The sequence below is a fragment of the Schistocerca cancellata genome, chromosome 6 (genome assembly GCF_023864275.1).
Source record: "Schistocerca cancellata isolate TAMUIC-IGC-003103 chromosome 6, iqSchCanc2.1, whole genome shotgun sequence".
Classification (NCBI taxonomy): domain Eukaryota; kingdom Metazoa; phylum Arthropoda; class Insecta; order Orthoptera; family Acrididae; genus Schistocerca; species Schistocerca cancellata.
The window spans coordinates 465802592-465825822 of NC_064631.1; positions in this window are offsets into that span (position 1 = coordinate 465802592).

Here is a 23231-nt window from a genome sequence, read left to right on the forward strand (position 1 = left end):
TATCAGCCCATCATGGAAATCGTAAAGTGCCCCCGAAATACTTGACAGTCGCTTTCGTAGGAGCTTCCATGATGTCTCACTTTATCTGCATGGAAATTCCTGCCCTAGCAGGAGCTGTTTACGAAAATAGCCCAGAATAACGCCAAATGCATCCTCCTGATGGTCCTGACGTGGCACCCCACCCCCTGCCCCTCCATCATGTGTTACCCTTCCTAGAAATCGTTAAGTCCTACTTTCAAAACGTCTCCAAAATGCAAACAATTTCACCAGTCTGTAAAGGCACCTATGTCCCAGCACAGAGGATGTCTTATGAATGAATGGAGCATTTTGACTGGCTCTTACTGAATTTACCCGCCAAATTACTGATGCTGCCAGTGTGGAAGCACTGTCCACCTTTTTCTTTCTACAGACGAGACTGCCAACTGCTAAACTATTTTGTACATATCGTCATATTTCACTAACAGTTAAACCCCGTAAAGTGGCCTATAGATCGTCAAATACAACCCACGTACTATGCAGTGCCAGTACAGGAAATTGCCACTGTAAATATGGTCCATGACCACAGCCGAGGAAGTACGTGTCAGCTAGGGAGACCCCTTATCTCAGGAGGATCTGAGTAGTAGGAGTTCGAATCTGTCAATATTCCCAGCACAAATACACATGGTAGCGAATTTTCTCAAATATCAGTGGAGTATACAAGTGACACATGCGGTCACGAAGGCAACTCAGAGCAAACTGAGTATTAGTTCACTATTTACCCATCCAAGGGGAGTCGCGAGCCAAATCATCATAAGTCGAAAGCTTTCTCAGACTCTCTGAACTGGTGTACAAAGGACGGCATTCTTGCTTGCTGCTACACTTTCTTGAGCTATCTCCAGTCTCACAAAAATATTGGGTAACAGACACATATTTATCAGTATAATTACAATTAAATATTAGGATTGCTGGTGCAGGCTGACACCAAGCAATTTACCGGATAAGTCTCCTCTTTACGACTGTGGTTCTGGAATGAATCTCAATATCTATAGCGCACATAATTTTCCACTAAAAATTTTTTTTTCCATTCCCCTTATGGCTATTGATGTGGTGAATCTATACCTCCCACATGATAGAACACACAGTAGCAACCACCAGATACTCTCACATATACTGTGAAGACTGTTGTACAAAGGCTGCTCCCCCTGGCACAAAGGTGTCACTGTTTCTGGCCCCAACTTGTTTTCTTGCTTGCTGTCTACACACATCTCCAGTCTCTGGGAGTATAAGAACACGTGTATTTTCATATTATATGCCAGAATATTATACCATTTACGTGATACTTCTCGATATCCAGCACATAGCAATATCGCTTGCTTAGCAGTATCGCTCACGCAACACAATTCTGAAGATATAGACTGGTAATTATTTCTCTAGAAACCAGAAAATTAGCGAGAAGGAGCGTGTTGTAAGCCACTGAGTAACTAGAAACTGACTCCACCTGCAAAGACCTGCAAAAACTCGAAAAAAATAGAGGAAGCTGATATTTCCACTCGCGAATACCGATGTCAGTGATGTAACAGACTCGAAATCATCCCTATAATTTACAACGTACACTAAGCTGTTTCTCATGTCTACAGAACCAGCAAATCTATCTTCCACCCGTCTTTCACCTACTAGATACACACACCACAATCGATGTTCCCTCAACGAAATAAAGGCGTGAAATGCGCGGATGCAGTCAAACCGGACAATTTACGTTGGGGGGAATAATGGTCCAGCACAAACGTATCAGAAATACACCCTGCCGATGGCTGCAGCCCTGAAAATAGAGGTATCTGTACCCTTCTTATGACTTGACGTGCTTTTTCCTTTGCTATCCCATTATTCCACGTCAAATCCATACCTTCCTCATGACTGGACATCGTCATTCCCTTTGCGCATGTCGGAACACACACACAAAAGTTTATAAGCCTGATGCTCAAGGCGAACCTATCATGCATTCCCTACTGCTAAGTATAATACTTCGCCAATAACAGAATGCTGACTATACGAAATAGTACTGAGAGAAAATCAGCGATGGGTGAACATGTCTCATATGTTTTTCTTGGAAGTGCTACCACTGTCTCTTAGAAAGAGAGGCGTAATCGTCTTTCAAACCGTCAGATACTAAAAAAGATGATCGCAACAATTACTCTATGTTACTGTCAAAGGTAAATTTGGTTCTACAGGTGGACACAAGTATTCATGTTAAATGCTATACTGTCTTTATAAATCGACGTATGGCACTACCTCTGAATGACGTCGTTTTCCAGACAAATACCACGACACTGAATATAGACAGTGACGCTAGGAGTGTGTATTATCATTCCAGCAGTGCGGTTACAAGTCGCCGACAGTGCACCCTCGTAATAAAATCACCGAATTTTGAAAGTGATTTGGCTAAGGAGCATGGTATGAAACCGGTATTTGGTACTCCCTCATGCTGCAGCTAGATATTTCTCCAGTATTTGTAAAGCATTCTGTCTCGATACCATGTCAGAGGTTCTGCGATATATTCACTGAGTTATAGGTGATGGTTGATTGAGAAGGATCACAAACAGTAGTAGATGGTTTGCTGATTGAGGTCGTAAGAAATGTACACTAGCTTTTCAGATGTGCCGGCCGGTGTGGCTGAGCGGTTCTAGGCGCTTCAGTTTGGAACCGCGCGACCGCTACGGTCGCAGGTTCGAATCTTGCCTAGGGCATGGATGTGTGTGATGTCCTTAGGCTAGTTAGGTTTAAGTAGTTCTCAGTTCTAGGGATTGATGACCTCAGATGTTAAGTCCCATAGTGCTCAGAGCCATTTGAACCATTTTTTCAGATCTCTAGTGCCACGCTATCAGTAGAAATGATGTCTATGGTATGGAACCAACTCATTCCATTCAACCACATACCTGTGTTGTAACTGACGGAGAAGTCCTTAAATGATTACAGCCACTAGCGAATCATATTTCTGGCCTCTCATATCTCGAAACGAGTCACCTTTCTCGAACCTATCTGCTACAGTAAAATTCCAGTGTTGTTTTAGGTAGTCCCTGTGCATCTTGAAACTGCCCGTCAGACTCTGCTCTACCATCCCTGCAGCTTTGCGCATGCGATCCTTCCAACGTAAGTCGGAACTGAGTAGAAGTCAAAGAAAGTTATATCAACCACTTTCTGCAACATGTGTAGAAACAGGCTAAGCTGAGTTACTGTGACAGGACTGTATTTTCACCATTCGATGGAAACAGGAACATGTTGTATAGCTCTACCAACTATGAATGATGTGTAATGTCAGCCTTAACCTAAGCCTGCTCCTGCAACACGAGGTACTATAAAAGACAGTATTGGAACTGGGGGAAGGATGTGGATTTTGCTACTGCATTGTGGTGCTTCTCCGAACTACAAACAGGTACTACAGATCCTCATCCCTAAGGGCCCATTTGCAGCTCACTGGTGGACACAACTTCGAATATAGCTTCAGTTGTAACGTATGGTTGGTCCACCAGTGAACCCTATCCCAGATGTGACAGGTGGTGGATCCATCTTTGAACATCAGTCTGGATATATAGTGCACTGCAGATCCACACTTGAACACTAACTCAGATGTGGTAAATTGTGGATCTGTATCCCAACATCGCTCCAGACATTGTGCGTGGCAGATACACCTTCAAACCCTATCCCAGATATGGCACATTGTGGATCTGGGTCCCAACATTGCTCCGGATACAATGCAAGGTGGATCCACACTCGAATGCTAACTTGGGGCTCCTGCAGGCCCTGGGAGCTATCCACGACACACGCACATAAACAGACGTACAGTAAACAGAGCGGACACTCAGCAAATGTGGAATATGCTGGGTGAAGGCGACTGGATACAGTCGAGTACAGTGCTATACCATGCCTTCCGATCAGTACATTTGGGCTAAGTGGTGGCAGCTGTACTACATTTACAAGCAATTTTAGAACACAGAGAGACTATATCATGATCGCATGGGTAGAACTGCATAAGAAAAATCTATAGAATTGTGGAAAATATGTATAAATTGAGGGAATATACACCGAAATTCAGAGAAATTGAGTAAGTACTTGCGTGTCTTTTGGTTGGAGCAGAACGATTCTTGTACATGGGAAGAAGTATGTGACAGCAAGAGGAATCAGAGAAAATGTCGACATGGAAACAAAGGGAACCAGGGAAACTGTATGTCTATTGAGGTAGCAGTTTGCACTGAGTTTCCTCCAGGAACACATGTGACGCATGTATACTCTGCAGAAATTTGAGTAGATTCAACACAACTAGTGTTTGTGCTGTGAGTATTGACAATGTTTGAACTCCTACAACTCAGATCCCCCTTGGGTAAGGGGTCGTCCATGGCCAGCTGGCCTGTCTGGCTGACACGTGCTTCTGCGGCTGCAGTCATGGGCCCTGTTTACAGTGACAATTTCTTCCATCGGTGCTGCATTGTGGCGAGGTGAGTACGTGGCATGTATTTCACGATCTGTAGGGTTGCAGGGTTTAACTGTTAGTGCAATATGGCGATCTGTACGAAATAGTTTTGTCACTAAAATTCTCGTCTGCAAAAAGAAAAACGCGAACAGTGCTTCCACACCAGCAGCATTAGTAATTTGGTGGGTAAATTCAGTAAGGGCCAGTAAAAATGCTCCATTAATTCACAAGACATTCTTTGTGCTGAGACGTATGTGCCTCTACATGGTGTTGAGAACGCTTGCGTTTCGGAGACATATGTTGAAAGCAGGACTTAACGATTTCTAGTAAGGGTAACAGGTAATCTACGGGGGATGCCACGTTAGGACCATCAGAAGGAATGCATTCGGCGTTATTCTGGGCTAATTTCGTAAACAGCTCCTGTTAGGGTTAGAATTCCCATGCAGATAAGCTGAGACATCACGAAAGCTCCTACAAGAGCGACCGTTAACTATTTCTGGATGCTTTACGTTTTCTGTGAGGTTACGATATTTGATGGATGGGCTCTGCCACTAGGAGCATCAGAAAGAATGCATTATTCTCGACTACTTTCGTTACCCGTTACTGAAAGCATTGCAGAAAATTTCTATAGCGCCTCCAGGGTGGGGCTTGGCTGTTATTTACATTGACATGAGACATCAGTATAACACTGAGAACATTTAACTGTGCCTGTGCGGGTGAGTCGCTACGCAGACATCTCTCATTTGGCAATTAGGCCTGCGCTGGACCGGCAATATGCCTGGGGAAGCACATACGTAGCTGGAGACGTCTCACGTGTCTCAGTAGGAATGCTAGGAACAATGCCCCCTGTACTATTCTGGAAAAAATTGAAACAGAGAGAGCTGTGACGTCAGTAGCCCTAGGCAGAGAAGTTTCACGTCAGCAATGGTAAATACATGATCACTAGGCTTCTATTTACATAGCCATGTGACGTGAATATAACACTCGAAGAACTCTAACTGAACACCTGATAATAGATGCGACTTTCATTTGCTTGCAGCAGGCGGCAGCGGCTTGAGAGCCATAGCTCGCGCTCTGGTACTGGCTTGCGACCGGCTCGTTGCAGCGTGTGGCCGTGCGTGCGATGGGGCCCCTGATAGTTGCAATCGACGACAGTTCGAATGCGTTTTTTACGTGCAATGAGTGTTTGTGCAATACATTAGTTTCGGCTGTTTAGGGGTTGTGAGCATGTTTGCATAGCTGTACACATGGATTATTTTTTGACAATTTACGAGTTCTTTTCGTTCTGTAGCCTCTGCAGTGCGTTATTTTGACAGTTTACGAGTAGTTGCAAGCCTGTATGATGTGTACTGCGTTATTTCGTTAATTTACGAGTTCTTTCCGTGTCTGTGCATCAGTGTACCGTTTATTTCGGTGATTTGCTAGTAGTTTGCAGGATTGTATGAGGGGTACTGCATTACCTCGGTAATTTATGAGTTGATTGCATATCTGTACACAATTGTATTGCACTATTTCGGCAGTTTACAAGTAGTTTGCAGGTCTTTAAACTGTGTATTGTGACCCCAAGCACATCATAGAGAGTGCTTTGTATCAGTGTAGTAAATGTACTACGTGAAATCCGTCCCTAAATAAACTGTTCCAAAATAAATGAAGTGCACACCTTCGTCTCTACAACAGCCCAGCGCAAGCTGAGCCCTTTTCTCGCCACTTTCCCCCACAGACCGCCATCTTGGATTACATCATGGGAGGGATGACTGCGCCCTCTGTTGGCGGTGCTGCGTACTATGTCAGTTGGACTCCGGACCACGTGATGAACACACTGGATGGAGGTACTGCCTCTAATTTTTTAAATAAAGACTGCCTGCAAAATCCTATCCAGCTCAGGCTGAGTCCTTTTCCCACCAAATTCTAAGAGGGGGTGGCAGTTGGATGACTTAGGTTAGTGGAGGTAGCTCCAGTGACCTATTTTACCACAAAAATTTGTCATCATTGCAATGTTGCCATATCTATTTCCGCCATCTTGGCTCCGCCATCTTGAATAAATTTGGCAACAATGGGGTGTAGAGTGACACTCTCTTTCTCCCAGTACCCCTGTCCCTTGTTCTTATCTGTGTCTTCCACATATTCCTTTCCTCTCCAAATCTACCCAGAACCTCCTCATTCCTTACCTTATCAGTCCACCTAATTTTCAACATTCTGCTGTAGTACCACACATCAAATGCTTCGATTCTCAAAAGGTTCGGTTTCCCACAGTCTATGTTTCACTACCATACAATACTGTACCACTCGTCTGTGGTGCCTTTACCTTTTCTAAAGCCGAACTGATCGTCATCTAGCATATCCTCAATTTTCATTTCCATTCTTCTGTATGGTATTATTGTCAACAGCGTGCATGCATGACCTGTTATACTGATTGTATTATAATCCTCGCACTTCTCTTCGGAATTGTGTGGATGATATTCTTCCGAAAGCCACATGGTGATCCGCCAGACTCATAAATTCTACACACCTACGTGAATAGTCGTTTTGTGGCCACTCTCCCAATGATTTCAGAAATTCTGATGGTATGTTATGTATCCCTTGTGCCTTGATTTATCTTAAATCCTCCAAATCTCTTTTAAATTCTGATTCTAATACTGGGTCCCCTATCTCTTCTAAGTCGCCTCCTGTTCCTTCTTCTATCAGATCAGACAAATTTTCCCTCTCGTAGAGGCCTTGAGTGTACTTTTTCGACCTATCCTCTGCATTTAGCAGTGGAAATCCCGTTGCACTACTAATGTTAGGACCCTTGCCTTTAATGTCACCAAAGGTTCTTTTGACTTTGCTATATGCTTAGTCTGTCCTTCCAACAATAATTTCTTTTTGGATTTTTTCACATTTTTCGTGCATCCATTTCGTCTAGACCTCCTATTCTTTTCATTCCTCAGTGACTCGTATTTCTGTATTCCTTAGATTCGCTGAACATTTTTGCACTTCCTCCTTTCATCGAGTAATTTAAGTATGTGTTCTGTTACACATCCTTTCTTCGTAATTACATTCTTTGTACGTATGTTTTCCTTTCGAATTCTGTGATTGCCTTTTAGAGACGTCCATTCCTCTTCAACTGTATTGCCTACTGACCTATTCCATTATTACTGTAAGAACTTCAAGCTTATCTCGTCATTCCTTAGTACCTCTGTATCCCACTCCCTTGCATACTGGTTCTTCCTGACAAATACCTTAAACTTCAGCCTACTCCTCATCACTACTGTATTGTGTCTGAGTCTATATCTGCTCCTGGGTACGTTTTACAATCCAGTTTCTGATTTCGGAATCTCTGTCTGACTACGAAGTAATCTAGCTAAAATCTTCCCGTATCACCTGCCCTTTCCAAGTATACCTTCTCCTCTTGTGATTCTTGAACAGAGCCTACGCTACTGCTAGCTGAAATTTATTGAAAAACTGAGTCTTTGTCCTATTCATTCCTTGTCCGAAGCCCATATTCTTCTGTAAGCGTTCCCTCTTTTTCTTCCCCTGCAACTGCATTCCAGTTACCCATGACTATTAGATTTTAATCACCCTTTACATACTGTATTACCCTTTCAATATCCCCATATACTTTCTCTAACTCCTCATGTTCAGCTTGTGACGTTAGCATGTATACCTGAACTATCTTTGTCGGTGTTGGTTTGCTGTCGATTCCGATAATAACAACCCTATCACTGAACTGTTCCCAGTAACACACTCTCTGCCATTCCTTCCTATTCATAACATATCCTACTTGCGTTATATCATTTTAACCTCACACTCATCTGACCAGAAATCCTTGTCTTCTTTCCATTTCATTTCACTGACCCCTACTATATCTATATGGAGCCTCTGCATTTCCCTTTTCAGATTTTCTGGCATCCCTACCACGTTTAGGTTTCTGACATTCCACGCCCCGGCTTGTAGAAGGTTATACCTTCGTTGTTTATTCATGATTTTTTCTCGTGGTCACCTCCCCCTTGGCAGTCCCCTCCCAGAGATCCGAATGAGGGGCTATTCCGGAATCTTTTGTCAATGGAGAGATCATTCGTTTTCAGTTACAGACTGCCTGTCCTGTGGTTACACGTTACGTGTCTTTAATGCAGTGGTTTCCATTGCCTTCTGCATCCTCGTGCCGTTGATCATTGCTGATTCTCCCGTCTTTAGAGGCAGTTTCCCAACCCTAGGACAAGAGAGTGCCCTGAAGCTCTGTCCGCTCCTCTGCCCTCTTCGACAAGGCCGTTGGTAGAATGGGGGTGACTTCTTATGCTGGAAGTCTTCCGCTGTCAGTGCTGATTATTAATCAAAATTTAAGCAGTGGCGCATTTCTAACCCAGGATCGAGGATATTTAGATTACTAATCAAACACGCTACTCAAAGACCACGGGGCTATCCTATGTTCGAGTTATCGCCCAAAACTGAAGTCGTGCCATGTTGCTCTGACGATTTGGGCAGCCATATCGTAGCATTCCGTGGACTCCACGTTTACTCTGCAAGGATTATGTGACAATTTTTTTTCTGGTCAAGTTTGTGTCATGGTACAATGTTTGTTCCTCAAAGGCGATGCTATATTCCTAGACGACAGGGCCCTGCACACACTGCTCACATTGTCCCGGACTGGTTTTGTGAGCACAGGGATGAATTGTCTGACCTCTCTGCCACCGCAGTCACCAGATCTCAGTATTAATGAGCTTTTGTGGTTTACTTTCGAGAGAAGTGTGCGTAATCGCTGTCCACCTTCTCCATTGTAACCTGAACGTGCCACTATTTTTGCAGGAAAAATGGTATAAGATTCCATTGAAAATCATATACCTCCCGTACATTAGGCTAGTCAGTTGTCAACAATCAGTGTCAAACAGGGAACGAGCATCCACAGTGTGTCAAAATCTTGTGTCACAAATCACATGAAGCAAAGAACTGAACGTCTGTAAATCGAGTGTTCGAGACATTCTCGAGAATACTTGGAAGAAGAAACAGTCAACCAAAAAATTTGTCTCGCAAGCTTTGACATCCGAAGAATAACAACGACGCGTCGTCGCCCGACGCCACTTGATTGAAATGATGACTGGAAAACACAATAAGATTATGCATATACACTCCTGGAAATGGAAAAAAGAACACATTGACACCGGTGTGTCAGACCCCCCATACTTGCTCCGGACACTGCGAGAGGGCTGTACAAGCAATGATCACACGCACGGCACAGCGGACACACCAGGAACCGCGGTGTTGGCCGTCGAATGGCGCTAGCTGCGCAGCATTTGTGCACCGCCGCCGTCAGTGTCAGCCAGTTTGCCGTGGCATACGGAGCTCCATCGCAGTCTTTAACACTGGTAGCGTGCCGCGACAGCGTGGACGTGAACCGTATGTGCAGTTGACGGACTTTGAGCGAGGGCGTATAGTGGGCATGCAGGAGGCCGGGTGGACGTACCACCGAATTGCTCAACACGTGGGGCGTGAGGTCTCCACAGTACATCGATGTTGTCGCCAGTGGTCGGCGGAAGGTGCACGTGCCCGTCGACCTGGGACCGGACCGCAGCGACGCAAGGACGCACGCCAAGACCGTAGGATCCTACGCAGTGCCGTAGGGGACCGCACCGCCACTTCCCAGCAAATTAGGGACACTGTTGCTCCTGGGGTATCGGCGAGGACCATTCGCAATCGTCTCCATGAAGCTGGGCTACGGTCCCGCACACCGTTAGGCCGTCTTCCGCTCACGCCCCAACATCGTGCAGCCCGCCTCCAGTGGTGTCGTCCGCCGCTCGTGGTCTCGCGGTAGCGTTCTCGCTTCCCGAGCACGGGGTCCCGGGTTCGATTCCCGGCGGGGTCAGGGATTTTCACCTGCCTCGAGATGACTGGGTGTTTGTGTTGTCCTCATCATTTCATTATCATCCTGGAAAGTGGAGCAATTGGACTGAGCAAAAATTGGGTAATTGTACGGGCGCTGATAACCACGCTGTTGAGCGCCCCACAAACCAAACATCATCATCATCAACATCCAGTGGTGTCGCGACAGGCGTGAATGGAGGGACGAATGGAGACGTGTCGTCTTCAGCGATGAGAGTCGCTTCTGCCTTGGTGCCAATGATGGTCGTATGCGTGTTTGGCGCCGTGCAGGTGAGCGCCACAATCAGGTCTGCATACGACCGAGGCACACAGGGCCAACACCCGGCACCATGGTGTGGGGAGCGATCTCCTACACTGGCCGTACACCACTGGTGATCGTCGAGGGGACACTGAATAGTGCACGGTACATCCAAACCGTCATCGAACCCATCGTTCTACCATTCCTAGACCGGCAAGGGAACTTGCTGTTCCAACAGAACAATGCACGTCCGCATGTATCCCGTGCCACCCAACGTGCTCTAGAAGGTGTAAGTCAACTACCCTGGCCAGCAAGATCTCCGGATCTGTCCCCCATTGAGCATGTTTGGGACTGGATGAAGCGTCATCTCACGCGGTCTGCACGTCCAGCGCAAACGCTGGTCCAGCTGAGGCGCCAGGTGGAAATGGCATGGCAAGCCGTTCCACAGGACTACATCCAGCATCTCTACTATCGTCTCCATGGGAGAATAGCAGCCTGCATTGCTGCGAAAGGTGGATCTACACTGTACTAGTGCCGACATTGTGCATGCTCTGTTGCCTGTGTCTATGTGCCTGTGGTTCTGTCAGTGTGATCATGTGATGTATCTGACCCCAGGAATGTGTCAATAAAGTTTCCCCTTCCTGGGACAATGAATTCACGGTGTTCTTATTTCAATTTCCAGGAGTGTATATTAGTTATGGAGGAGTGAAGTTGCACAAGTCTGAAGAACACATTTTAAACTTCTTTATGAACTTTTCTATTCCTGCTTATTGTCTGAAGCTTTCTATTTTGTGAAAAGGTATTACTTTACTTATTCCCTTTTGTTCGTAAGGACTTAACATGTTACCTATTACTACACAGTCATATTCATATTTGATGGAGGCCTCCATCAATATAAAAAAGATCTGGTGCTCGAGCTGGCCAAGGAAACATGTGAACACAATGACCAGAGCGCTCCTGCTGTCATACGAAATATCATACCATCCATAGCTCCCAGTGTAAATTCAGTGTGTTTGGCATGCAGACAGGTTAGCGGCAGGTCCTCAATGACCTCCTTCTAACCAACGCACGACTGTCACTCGCACCGGGGCAGAACCACCTTTCATCAGGTGACACGACCTTCACCCTGCCCTTCAATGAGGTCTCGCTTAATACCACTCAAGACACAAATGGTGGTGGTTTGGGATCAGTGGAAACACGGTACAGTTCGTCTGGTTCGGAGCTGTTTTTGAAGTAACCGACTTGTAACCGTTGTTTCACTGTGGTGACAACCGCTGCTTGAATTGCTGCTGCAGATGCAATAAGATGCCTCAGAGCCACACCGCGAACACGATGGTCTTCCCTCTCACTAGTGCCATGTGGCCATCCAGAGCCCAGCCTTCAGGTGACCGTATGTTCTCGGGGCCACCATTGCCAGCATTCATGTTCAGTGGCTACATTCCTGCCAAGTCTTCCTGCAATATCGTAGAAGAAACAGCCAGCTTCTCGTAGCCCTATTACACGACCTATTTGAAATTCAGTGGGTCATTATATGTTAGTATGTTATGTAGTTTGTCGCCTTAGAAGCATCCTTGACCAACATCAACTTACCATGTCCAATCTCAAAGGTAACTAAAGCTCACAACGACTTTTTTTTTTTTGAGTTATCAGTCCTTTGACTGGTTTGATGCGGCCCGCCACGAATTCCTCACCAGTGCCAACTTTTTCATATCAGAACAGCACTTGCAACCTATATGCTCAATTATTTGCTGGATGTATTCCAATCTCTGCCTTACTCTACAGTTTTTGCCCTCTACAGCCCCCTCCAGTACCATGGAAGTTTTACCATGATGTCTGAACAGATATACTACCATTCTGTCCCTTCTCCCTGTCAGTGTTTTCCACATATTCCTTTCCTCTCCGATTTCTATATATTCCTTTCCTTTCGGAATATGCGCAGCATCACTTCATACCTTACCTTATCAGTCAACCTAATTTTCAACATTGGTCTCTTGCACCACGTCTAAAATTCTTCAGTTCTCTTCTGTTCCAGTTTTCCTACAGTCCACGTTTTACTAACATATAATGATGAGCTCTGAACGTACATTCTCAGAAATGTCTTCCTCAAATCAACGCCTACGTTAAATACCAGTAGACTTTTTCTGGCCAGGAAAGCACTTTTTTCCAGTGATAGTCTGCTTCCTCTGCCTGCTCCGACAGTCATTGGTTATTTTTCTGCCTTCTTAGTGGATCTAATTCGTGACCATCAGTCATGATGTTAAGTTTCTCGCTGTTATTATTTCTGCTACGTCTCATTACTTCGTCTTTCTTCGATTCATTCCCAATTCACATTGTGTACTCCTTAACTGTTCATTTCATTCAGCAGATCATGTAAACCTTCTTCATTTCCACTCAGAATAGCAATGTCATCAGCGAATCGTATCATTGATATCTTTTCACCTTGAATTGTAATTCCACTCCCTAACCTTTCTTTTATATCCATCATTGTTTCTTCGATGTACAGTAGGGGTGAAAGACACCCTTTTCAATCCGAGCACTTCGTTCTTGTTGGTCCATGCTAGTTATTAACTCTCGGCTATTGTACATATTGTATAGTACCTGTCTCTCCTTACAGTTAACCCTTATTCTTCCCAGAAATTCGAACATCATTTCACATTGTTGAACGCTTTTTCCAAGTCGACAAATCCTACGAATATGTCTTGCTTTTTCTTTAGCCTTGCTTCCTTTATCTACCGCCACTTGAGAATTACCTCTCTGATGCCTTTGCCTTTCCCGAAGTCAAACTGATCGTCAACTGGCACATCCTAAATTTTCATTTCCATTCTTCTGCATATTAGTTACTGTCATGAACTTGAATGCATGAGTTGTTAAGCTGATTTTGCGAGAACTATCGCACTTGTCAGCTCTTGCAGTCTATGGAACTTTGTGGACGATATTTCTCCGAATGTAAGAAGGTATATCGCCAGACTCATATGTTCTACACACTAACGTGAACAGTCGGTTTGCTGCCACTTCCCCTAATGATTTTAGAAATTCTGCTGGAATGATATCCGTCCCTTCTGCCTTATTTGATCTTAAGTTCTCTATAGCTCTCTTAAATTCTACTTCTAATACCAGATTCCCTATCTCTTCTAAGTCGACTCCTGTTTCTTCTTTTATCATATCTGACAAATCTTCCCACTCATAGAGGCTTAATGTACTCTTTCCACCTACGTGGTCTCTCCTCTGCATTTAACAGTGGAATTTCCAATGCGCTCTTGATGTTACCATCCTTGCTTTTTTAATTTCGGATAAGGTTATTTGGACTTTACTATCTTCTCAGTCAGTCCTACCGACAATTATTTCTTTTTAGATTTCTTTACATTCCATGCAGCCATTTCTTCTTGGCTTCCCGGCACTTCGTATTTATTTCATTCCTCGGAGACTTGTATTTCTGTATTCCTGAGTTTCCCGGAACATTTCTGTACTTCCTTTTGTCATCGATCAACGAAAGTGTTTCTTCTCTTACCTATGGTTTCTTTGAAGTTACCTTCTTTGTACCTATGTATTTCTTTCTGACTTCTGTGACTGTCACTTTTAGAGATTCAATTCCTCTTCAAATGTAATGCGTACTAAACTATTCCTTATTGCTATATTTTTAGCCTTAGAGAACTTCAAGCGTGTGTCTTCATTCCGTAGTACTTCCGTGGTCCACTTTTTTGCGTATTGATTCTTCTTCACTAATCTCTTAAACTTCAGCCTACTCTTCATCACTACTACATATATTGTGACCTGAGTCCATATCTGCTCTTTGGTGCGCCTTAGAATCCTGTATCTGATTTCGGTATCTCTGTCTGACCACGATGTAATCTAGCTGAAATCTTCCCGTATCAACTGACCTTTTCCAAGTACACTTGCTCCTCTTGTAATTGTTGAACAGAGTATTCGCTGTTACTAGCTGAAATTTATTGCAGAACTCAACTTTAGGTGGTGTATTAATGTTTCATTATCCTCATATACTTTCTCCCTCTTTTCATCTTGAGCCTGCGTCAACGGTATGTATACCTCAACTCTCGTTGTCGGTGTTGGTTTCCTGTCGATTATGATAAGAACAATCCTACTACTGAACTGTTCACAGCAATACTTTCTCTGTCTTACGTTCCATTAATAACGTATCCTACTCCAGTTATACCATGTTTCGCTGCTGTTGATATTACACGGTTAGAGACTGTTTTTAAGGAAAACCTGATTTGCATCTTCATAGTGCCACTCTTATGCGATTGGTGTGAAATGTCAATAGACGCCATCTTTCGGATGTAGAAAGACAACTACCAAGTTTTGTTTATGTAGCACAACTCCTTCTTGGTATTGCAATTCTTTCTTCGTCAGTGTATAATCGCAGACCCATTCGGGGATTTATTTCCTTCGTTAATGAGTCTGGATGCGGAGCAAGTTTTCACGGAGAGCTTGTCCCCCTTAATAACACTGGGTAATTATACTTTTGAGAGAGTTTAGCAGCTTAAATATCTGGACTCGATAGTCACCACTCAAATGCTACCTGTTATGAAAGTAAAACAGATTAACAGCGATGGACAGAGCCTATTTTACAGTAAAATACCATTATCCCCAAGGCTTTCATCTCATAGAACGAAATGAACCGTTTATAACACACAGGAAATTTTACATCAAAATATATTGGAATGTTAGATGCCGTTGAATAAAAGGTATGTTCAAGTGACTTGGTCAATCTTGTGAAGGGGGAAGATGTAGGAGCAGATACAATCATGAGCTGTACGTTGTATAGTAAAGATCGACATACAAAGTACTAGAGGCATAAAGTCAGCCTTACTTGCACATGGCAAGGTGAACATATTGGATGCTCATCATGTTGGTGAAAGAGCATGGGGTTTCAAGGAAATCAGATGGATAGATGAAGTAGTCGAAGACCTGTGGAAAAGGGACTGCTGGAGGTGGAAAGTTCGAGAGTTTTATCTTGATAACTGACGGAGAATTGTTGAGACACCAAGGTCCACGATGAACTGTAGAGCTACAGAAGGGATTACTGCACATGTGACTCAGCGTTTTTTTCCGTACAAGGATTACAAAAGAGCGTTTCACTTCCTACGTATTGTCAATCTTCCAAGTGACTTGCGGCATTTCTGTCAAATTTTCGCTCATATAACTATCAGTCGGACAAGAATATTCAGTAGCAGAAAAGTAGGGAGGGAGCTCAAAAAATGGCTCTGAGCACTATGGGACAAACTAGGGAGCGAGCAACGTACATTGATTTGTGCAGCAGGTTGTTTCGGAGTGGTGACTGTATCATGCTGGAGTAACGTGTGGACAGCCGGGAAAAATCTCTTGGGTGTAGCGCGAAGTAGTTCAACGTTGTTAGTGAATATTCATTATTTGAGTACTACTATGTCCCTCCAGCCGTGCCGTCAAAATTAGTTGCACGGACAAAAGGTCAATAATAATTTCATAAGGTAAGTAATACAGCACAGACTTAAAGGAAAAGAGCATTTTAACTCAGGCGTTATTGCTGGAAGACGATGGACCAATCAGTTGCGCGGACTTAGTAGGTAGGCGCCGAACTGTTACTGCAACTCGCTAAGTCCTCTACCGGGTATGAGCGAGGCATATCGCTTCGGGGCGGTCAAGTGGAATATTATGTTGATAATTATTTATCTCAGTTGGGTTTCATAAAACGCCCTGTCCATCTTGCGAAAATACCAGGTTCTATCAATACTACAGTTCGAGAAGGTACGTCTTCCGCTTTCCTAGCATCACTGACTGATTTGATTGCCTCGAATCTTCTGAAGTTGCCTCGTGCATCTCGTCCAGATTGCCTTCTTCTCCATGAAGGTGCCAGGGTTCGGTTTGCAAACTACAAACTGTGCTGAAGTGGCAGTATGGGAGAAAATCCAGTGCTAGGAAGTAAAGTTATCAGAATATACGATGCCACTTGCTGTTTCATCATTAACGTTTAGCCGCAATCAGGAAACATAAGTATGAGCCTAACACTGTTCATTCATAAAATGAAATTTCGCGGAAGCTAGGTATGTTCAGAGCACCTCAGGAAGAGACAATCTAATGATTTACAATATTACAAGATCTTCAGAACTTCTCACGACCGTTCGCCAAGGCACTGTTCAACATGACAGATTTTTTTTCTGAAACTCGTTACAGTATACTGTCCAAAGCACGTGCTGAATTTCTTCATACCTGATACAAAATTTGTAGTGAATTCTACACAAACAGGAAGAATATGACGCTGCGGTCGGCGACGCTTATATAAGACAACAAGTGTCTGGCACAGTTGTTGGATCGCTCACTGCTGCTACAATGGCATGTTATCAAGATTTAACTGAGTTTGAACGGGATGTTACAGACGGCGTACGAGGGACGGAACACAACATCTCCGAGGTAGCGATTAAGTGCGGATACGACGATTTCGTGAGAGTACCGCGAATATCAGGAAACCGGTAAAACATCAAATCTCCGTCATCCAGGCTCCCGGAAAAGATCCTGCATGGACGGGACCAACGACAACTGAGCTTTATCGTTCAACGTGACAGAAGTGCAACCTTTCCGCAAATTGCTGCACATTTGAATGCTGAGCCATCAACAAGTGTCACGTGCGGACCATTCAACGAAACATCTTCAACATGGGCTTTCGAAGCCAAAGTTTACGGGTATGGAGACATCATCATGAATCCAGGGCCTGTGCATTTGGAGTGATATGTGACCCTGATACGTCTAAATACGACTCTGATAGGTGACATATACGTAAGCATCCTGTCGGATCACCTGCATCCACTCATGTCCATTGTGCATTTCGACGGACTTGGGCAATTCCAACAGAAGTATATGACACCCTACACGTCCATAATTGCTACAGAGTGTCTCCAGGAACATTTTTCAGATGTTAAACACTTCCACTGGCCACCAAACTCCCCAGACATGAAGACTATTGGGTATATCTGGGATGCCTTGCAACCTGATGTTCAGAAAAGATCTCCACCGCCTCGTACTCTTACGGATTTATGGACAGCCCTGCAGGATTCATGGATTCAGTTCCCTCCAGCACAATTTCAGACATTAGTCGAGCCATACCACGTCGGGCTGTGGCACTTCTGCGTGCTCGCGGCCGCTCTTCACGTTATTAGACAGGTGTATCAGTTCCTTTGGCTCTTCAGTGTATTTCCTGTTGATATTTAGTCTTCCTCCACAAGCACCGTCACCGGTTAACATTTTTCGTAATATTACCGCGTCACGGAGCTTCAGAGTTCTCGAACTCTATGCTGAGTACTTCAGCACTGTCACTTTACGGGCGGATGCCTCCCGGCAGCGCCGGGCCCGAGCTGCGAGTAACGGCGGAGGGGAGCGACCTCGCCCCGGCCGCGGCGTGTGGGAAAGTCCTTGCGGAGCGGCGCGCGCGGCCTCGGCAATTATCATTCCCTTAAGATGCGCGTCGGGCCGTTCCGAATTACAAGCAGGCTCGATAGGAATCGTGGTCGCCGGCGCGGCGCCGCGCTGGCACGGCGCGGGCAGGGCTGCCGCGCTGCACACACAGGGCCGGCAGCCGCGCGGCGCGCCTGCGTCAACAAAACAGCCGCGCCCGAGCGGCGCCGCAGGGCTAGCGCTCCCGGCGGCGACTGCCGTTGCTGCCGTAGTCTCTCTGTACACAGGCAGACCACTCTCATTACGAGGATAAGTGTTACTTCACCGAAGCGTCGAGGTACTTTAAATTGTGCTGTCCACTTTTATTCTTAATACACTGAAGAGATATTTATACACTTGAGCACTTGGTAGAGCACTTGCCCGCGAAAGGCAAAGGTCCCGAGTTCGAGTCTCGGTCGGGCACACAGTTTTAATCTGCCAGGAAGTTTCATATTTATACACTGTTGGAAAAAAAGTGCACTCTTTTAGAGGTTTTCAGTTCGCTCATGGTTTACTGTTGCAACAGTACATACATCTACATCTACATTTATACTCCACAAGCCACCCAACGGAGTGTGGCGGAGAGCACTTTACGTGCCACTGTCATTACCTCCCTTATCTGTTCCAGTCGCGTATTGTTCGCGGGAAGAACGACTGCCGGTAAGCCTCCGTGCGCGCTAGAATCTCTCTAATTTTACATTCGTGATATCCTCGGGACGTATAAGTAGGGGGGAGCAATATATTCGATACCTCATCCACAAACGCACCCTCTCGAAATCTGGACAGCAAGCTACACCGCGGTGTAGAGCGCCTCTCTTGCAGAGTCTGCCACCTGAGTTTGCTAAACATCTCCGTAACACTATGACGCTTACCAAATAACCCTGTAACGAAACGCGCCGCTTTTCTTTGGACCTTCTCTATCTCCTCTGAGAACCCGACCTGGTACGGATCCCACACTGATGAGCAATACTCAAGTATAAGTCGAACGAGCGTTTTGTAAGCCACCTCCTTTGTTGATGGACTACATTTTCTAAGGACTCTCCCAATGAATCTCAACCTGGCACTCGCCTTACCAACAATTAATTTTATATGATCATTCAACTTCAAATCGTTCCGTACGCATACTCCCAGATATTTTACAGAAGTAACTGCTACCAGTGTTTGTTCCGCTATCATATAATCATACAATAAAGGATCCTTCTTTCTATGTGTTCGCAATACATTACATTTGTCTATCTTAAGGGTCAGTTGCCACTCCCTGCACCAAGTGCCTATCCGCTGCAGATCTTCCTGCATTTCGCTGTAATTTTCTAATACTGCAACTTCTCTTTATACTACAGCATCATCCGCGAAATGCCGCATGGAACTTCCGACACTATATACTAGGTCATTTATATATATTGCGAAAAGCAATGGTCCCATAACACCCCCCTGTGGCACGCCAGAGGTTACTTAACGTCTGTAGACGTCTCTTCATTGAGATCAACATGTTGTGTTCTGTTTGTTAAAAACTCTTCAATCCAGGCACACAGCTCGTCTGATATTCCGTAGGCTCCTACTTTATCAGGCGACAGTGCCGAACTGTATCGAACGCCTTCTGGAAGTCAAGGAAAATGGCATCTACCTGGGAGCCTGTATCTAATACATCTATATCTAATACATATGGAATGCATGAAATGATTACATTTACAGATCAATAGCACAAACGGTTTTGATATATCAGGTACCCATCCATGCCGAAACACCCATATTAGTACGCGTTGTAAACTTCACAGGCGGCAACGAAGCAATGACTGTGACATTCAGTAGATCTTACAAATAGCAAATACTGTTCTGGAATGCGTTATTCCACGCCTGCTAAAACTGTTCACGTAGTCCTGTAAGAGTTGTTGGTCGAAGGACTGATGACCCATACTGCTCAGAGCCATTTGTTGGTGCCGGCCGGTGTGGCCGTGCGGTCTAGGCGCTTCAGTCTGGAACCGCGTGACCGCTCCGGTCGCAGGTTCGAATCCTGCCTCGGGCATGGATGTGTGTGATGTCCTTAGGTTAGTTAGGTTTAAGTAGTTCTAAGTTCTAGGGGACTGATGACCACAGATGTTAAGTCCCATAGTGCTCCGAGCCATTTGAACCATTTTTTGGTCCAAGAGTCGCGCGAGATAGTTGTCGTCCCATAGTGTTCTACACATGCTCGATTGGAAATAAGTTGGGATATCGTGATGGCCAGGGAAGGTGCTGTACCTCTTGTACACCATTTCACGGGCATTGTGTGGGCGAGCGTTATCCTATTGGAGCAATACATCATCTTTCTGTTGCGAGAACGGCAAAAGAACGGGTCAAACAACGTTCTGAGTGTATTGGGCACCGGTTAGCGTCCCCTCCAGCTTATCGCACCCCAGTGTGTCAGGTACGAATGCACTCTACAAGATAGCGCTCAATAGGTCTACATCGCACGCGCAAACGGCCATCTCTTGTGTACAGGCAGGATCTGCCTTAATCGCTAAATACTATGGCGCGCCTTTCCATTTTCCAAGTGATGTTGTGTCGGTATAAGTCGAGCCGTGCACGTCGATGCTGTGGCGTGAGTAGAAGTTGGGCTAGGGGTGTGCATACCGGTAGTCCCACTACTAATATCCGGTTCGCAACTGTTCGTGTTGACACGTCTAGGCTGACAAGTTGTGGTAGCTGTACGTCCTGTCACTGCTGCTCTTACAATACGATGATCGTGGCCTTCGTCTGTGCTGCGTGGGCGTCCAGAACCTCGTCTACACGTGTGAGAATTTTTACTTGCCGTTGATACGAGTAACGTTGCACAATTGACACAGCACATCCAAACTCTGTGGCAGTTCTCCGAAAGGACCATCCCACCACTCGCAACGCTTAGTTCGACACCTTTCAAACTCGCTCAGTTGGCTGTAGGAAGCACGAATGCGTCTCCATGGCATGGCTGTCTACTTGCTTCAAACGTTTGTCCCACTCTGAGCCTTCTGGCTACGAGCACTCCACCGGCCTCTGTGGCCGAGCGGTTCTAATCGCTTTAATCCGGAACTGCACGCCTGCTACGGTCGCAGGTTCGAATCCTGCCTCGGGCATGGATGTGTGTGCTGTCCTTAGGTTAGTTAGGTTTACGTAGTTCTAAGTTTAGGGGGCTGATGACCTCAGATGTAAAATCCCATAGTGCTTCGAGCCATTTGAAACATTTGTGAGCATTCCCTCTTAAAGGGTAGACGCAGGTGGCGCTCTGGTAGCTATGACACTACGCTGTCTGTTAGCGGACGACGCTGAAACCATTGTCAGTACATTTATATCCCCCAGATGGCATATACCGTCACCGGACAAAAAGCTACGTCTTTTCCCCAGGTGTAATCATTCTTTTCCGGCAGTGTTTTACTCTGAGACCATATTTGGCATATACTTCTTACATTACTTTACCCATGATATTGGTGGTTGAGCTCTTCGATTGTCTACTACATTACATGAATATATATAGCAGTCAGCCAGTTTCTATCATTAGCTTTATTCATGACAAGATGCTTTCCAGGTTGTCAGTTATCTTTATTTTGCATATTACCTTAATATATTCATAAATCACTTTTGTCGATTGCATTTTGAACGCTGCAGTTTCCCGGTGTAAAATGACAATTGGTTTACTACATCGTTTCGAGAGTTGTAGTTTGCGTTTAATGGTGTAAACGTAGCACTCACGTTAGCCGGGAACGATGTGCTCTTTTCTCCGTCGTGGTTTTCTCTGAATGCGATTAACAGGCATTCTTTGAGCCAACGGTGAGCAGCTTGTCGAGTGTGTGGCCGGTGTCTGGATGCAAGACTCGTGATCGCTTTACAGATATGAAAGCTATACCAGAGATCGCGAGTGATTTACGCAAAAGTTATCACACGTCGATTATTTCACATAATTGAAAGAATTATCGCTGGAAATGGATTTACATGCACGAAAAGTAGAATTTTAATTTTAACATTGTGCCTGTGAGAGCTAGAAAAAATAGCGACTAATATTTGATAGTTAATTCGAAAATATCTTGCAAATCGAATTGTTATGATTCCTTACTTCACGTCATTAATGCTACATACTTGTAATATCGACTTTACCTGTGATGGTATTAGTTAAGAGTACGCATTCACAGAAGCGATTACGTCTAAAGGATGGGACTTCCGATACTAACTAACCAGCCTGACTGCCAAGAATGAATTAAACTGTGGTAAGAGTTTGTTAGTAGATAGCTTACATTAAGATCAGTACCCCTGTTCTCTAGCTCGCAGGTCTATTTTCGCAATGACATGCACAGCAAAGACGCTTTGAGCCTCACTGATGCACTCATGAAGCGCAGCAAATGCCATGCGGTCGTCTTATGCGTTTGCCTGTATCAGAAATTGCACCTAATTCACTTTTGTTTTACTGAAAAGAGGTTGAAAGTGGGTCTGAAAGTAAATTATAGTAAACGAATATAATGCATAATGAATACTTTGTAAACCAAATTATACAGATCAACAATAGAGTTTTTATGTACACCAAATCTTGTGATTTACTGGTGCTGTAATATCGGCGAAGAGTGAGCTGGTGTGCTGAACAGAGTATATGAAACGAAGATTACATTATATCTGAAATATAAAGCTTACAACAAGCGCGTATAACCAGCTTTTACTTAGGGTTGTGAGGCAAGGTGTTTTAACGTGAAAATCATTCAAAAACTGACGTATGCTCAGAGAGCAGTTTAGAGAGCAAGGAAATGGTGTATGTTGGGTATTGCTGGTAAACAAAAAAGATGAGCAACAAAATGGTTCAAATGGCTGTGAGCGCTATGGAACTTTACATCTGAGGTCATCAGTTCCCTAGAGCTTAGAACTAGTTAAACCTAACTAACCTAAGGACGTCACACACATCCATGCCAGAGGCAGGATTCTAACCTGCGACCGTAGCTGTCGCGCGTTTCCAAACTGAAGCGCCTAGAACCGCTCGGCCATAGCGGCCGGCAGTTGATCAGCAAAGAAATTGGAATGCCAAATATAATTCTCTCTCAGCACGCATACTCTGCAGGCCATGTGGCATGTGGTCCTACTCTCCTTTAGACTCTTTTTACTTCCCCTGTCAGTTATGTGTAATATGGGTCCCAGACTTAAGAGCATTACTCAAGAATCGGTAAAAAGTATCTAATTTATCTTGACGGATTAAGAAGGTGTATGGTGCAACCAAAGAAAATGTAGAGGATCAGATATAAATGGGTGGACACAAGGGAAATTTGCTAACACTGAATATAAATT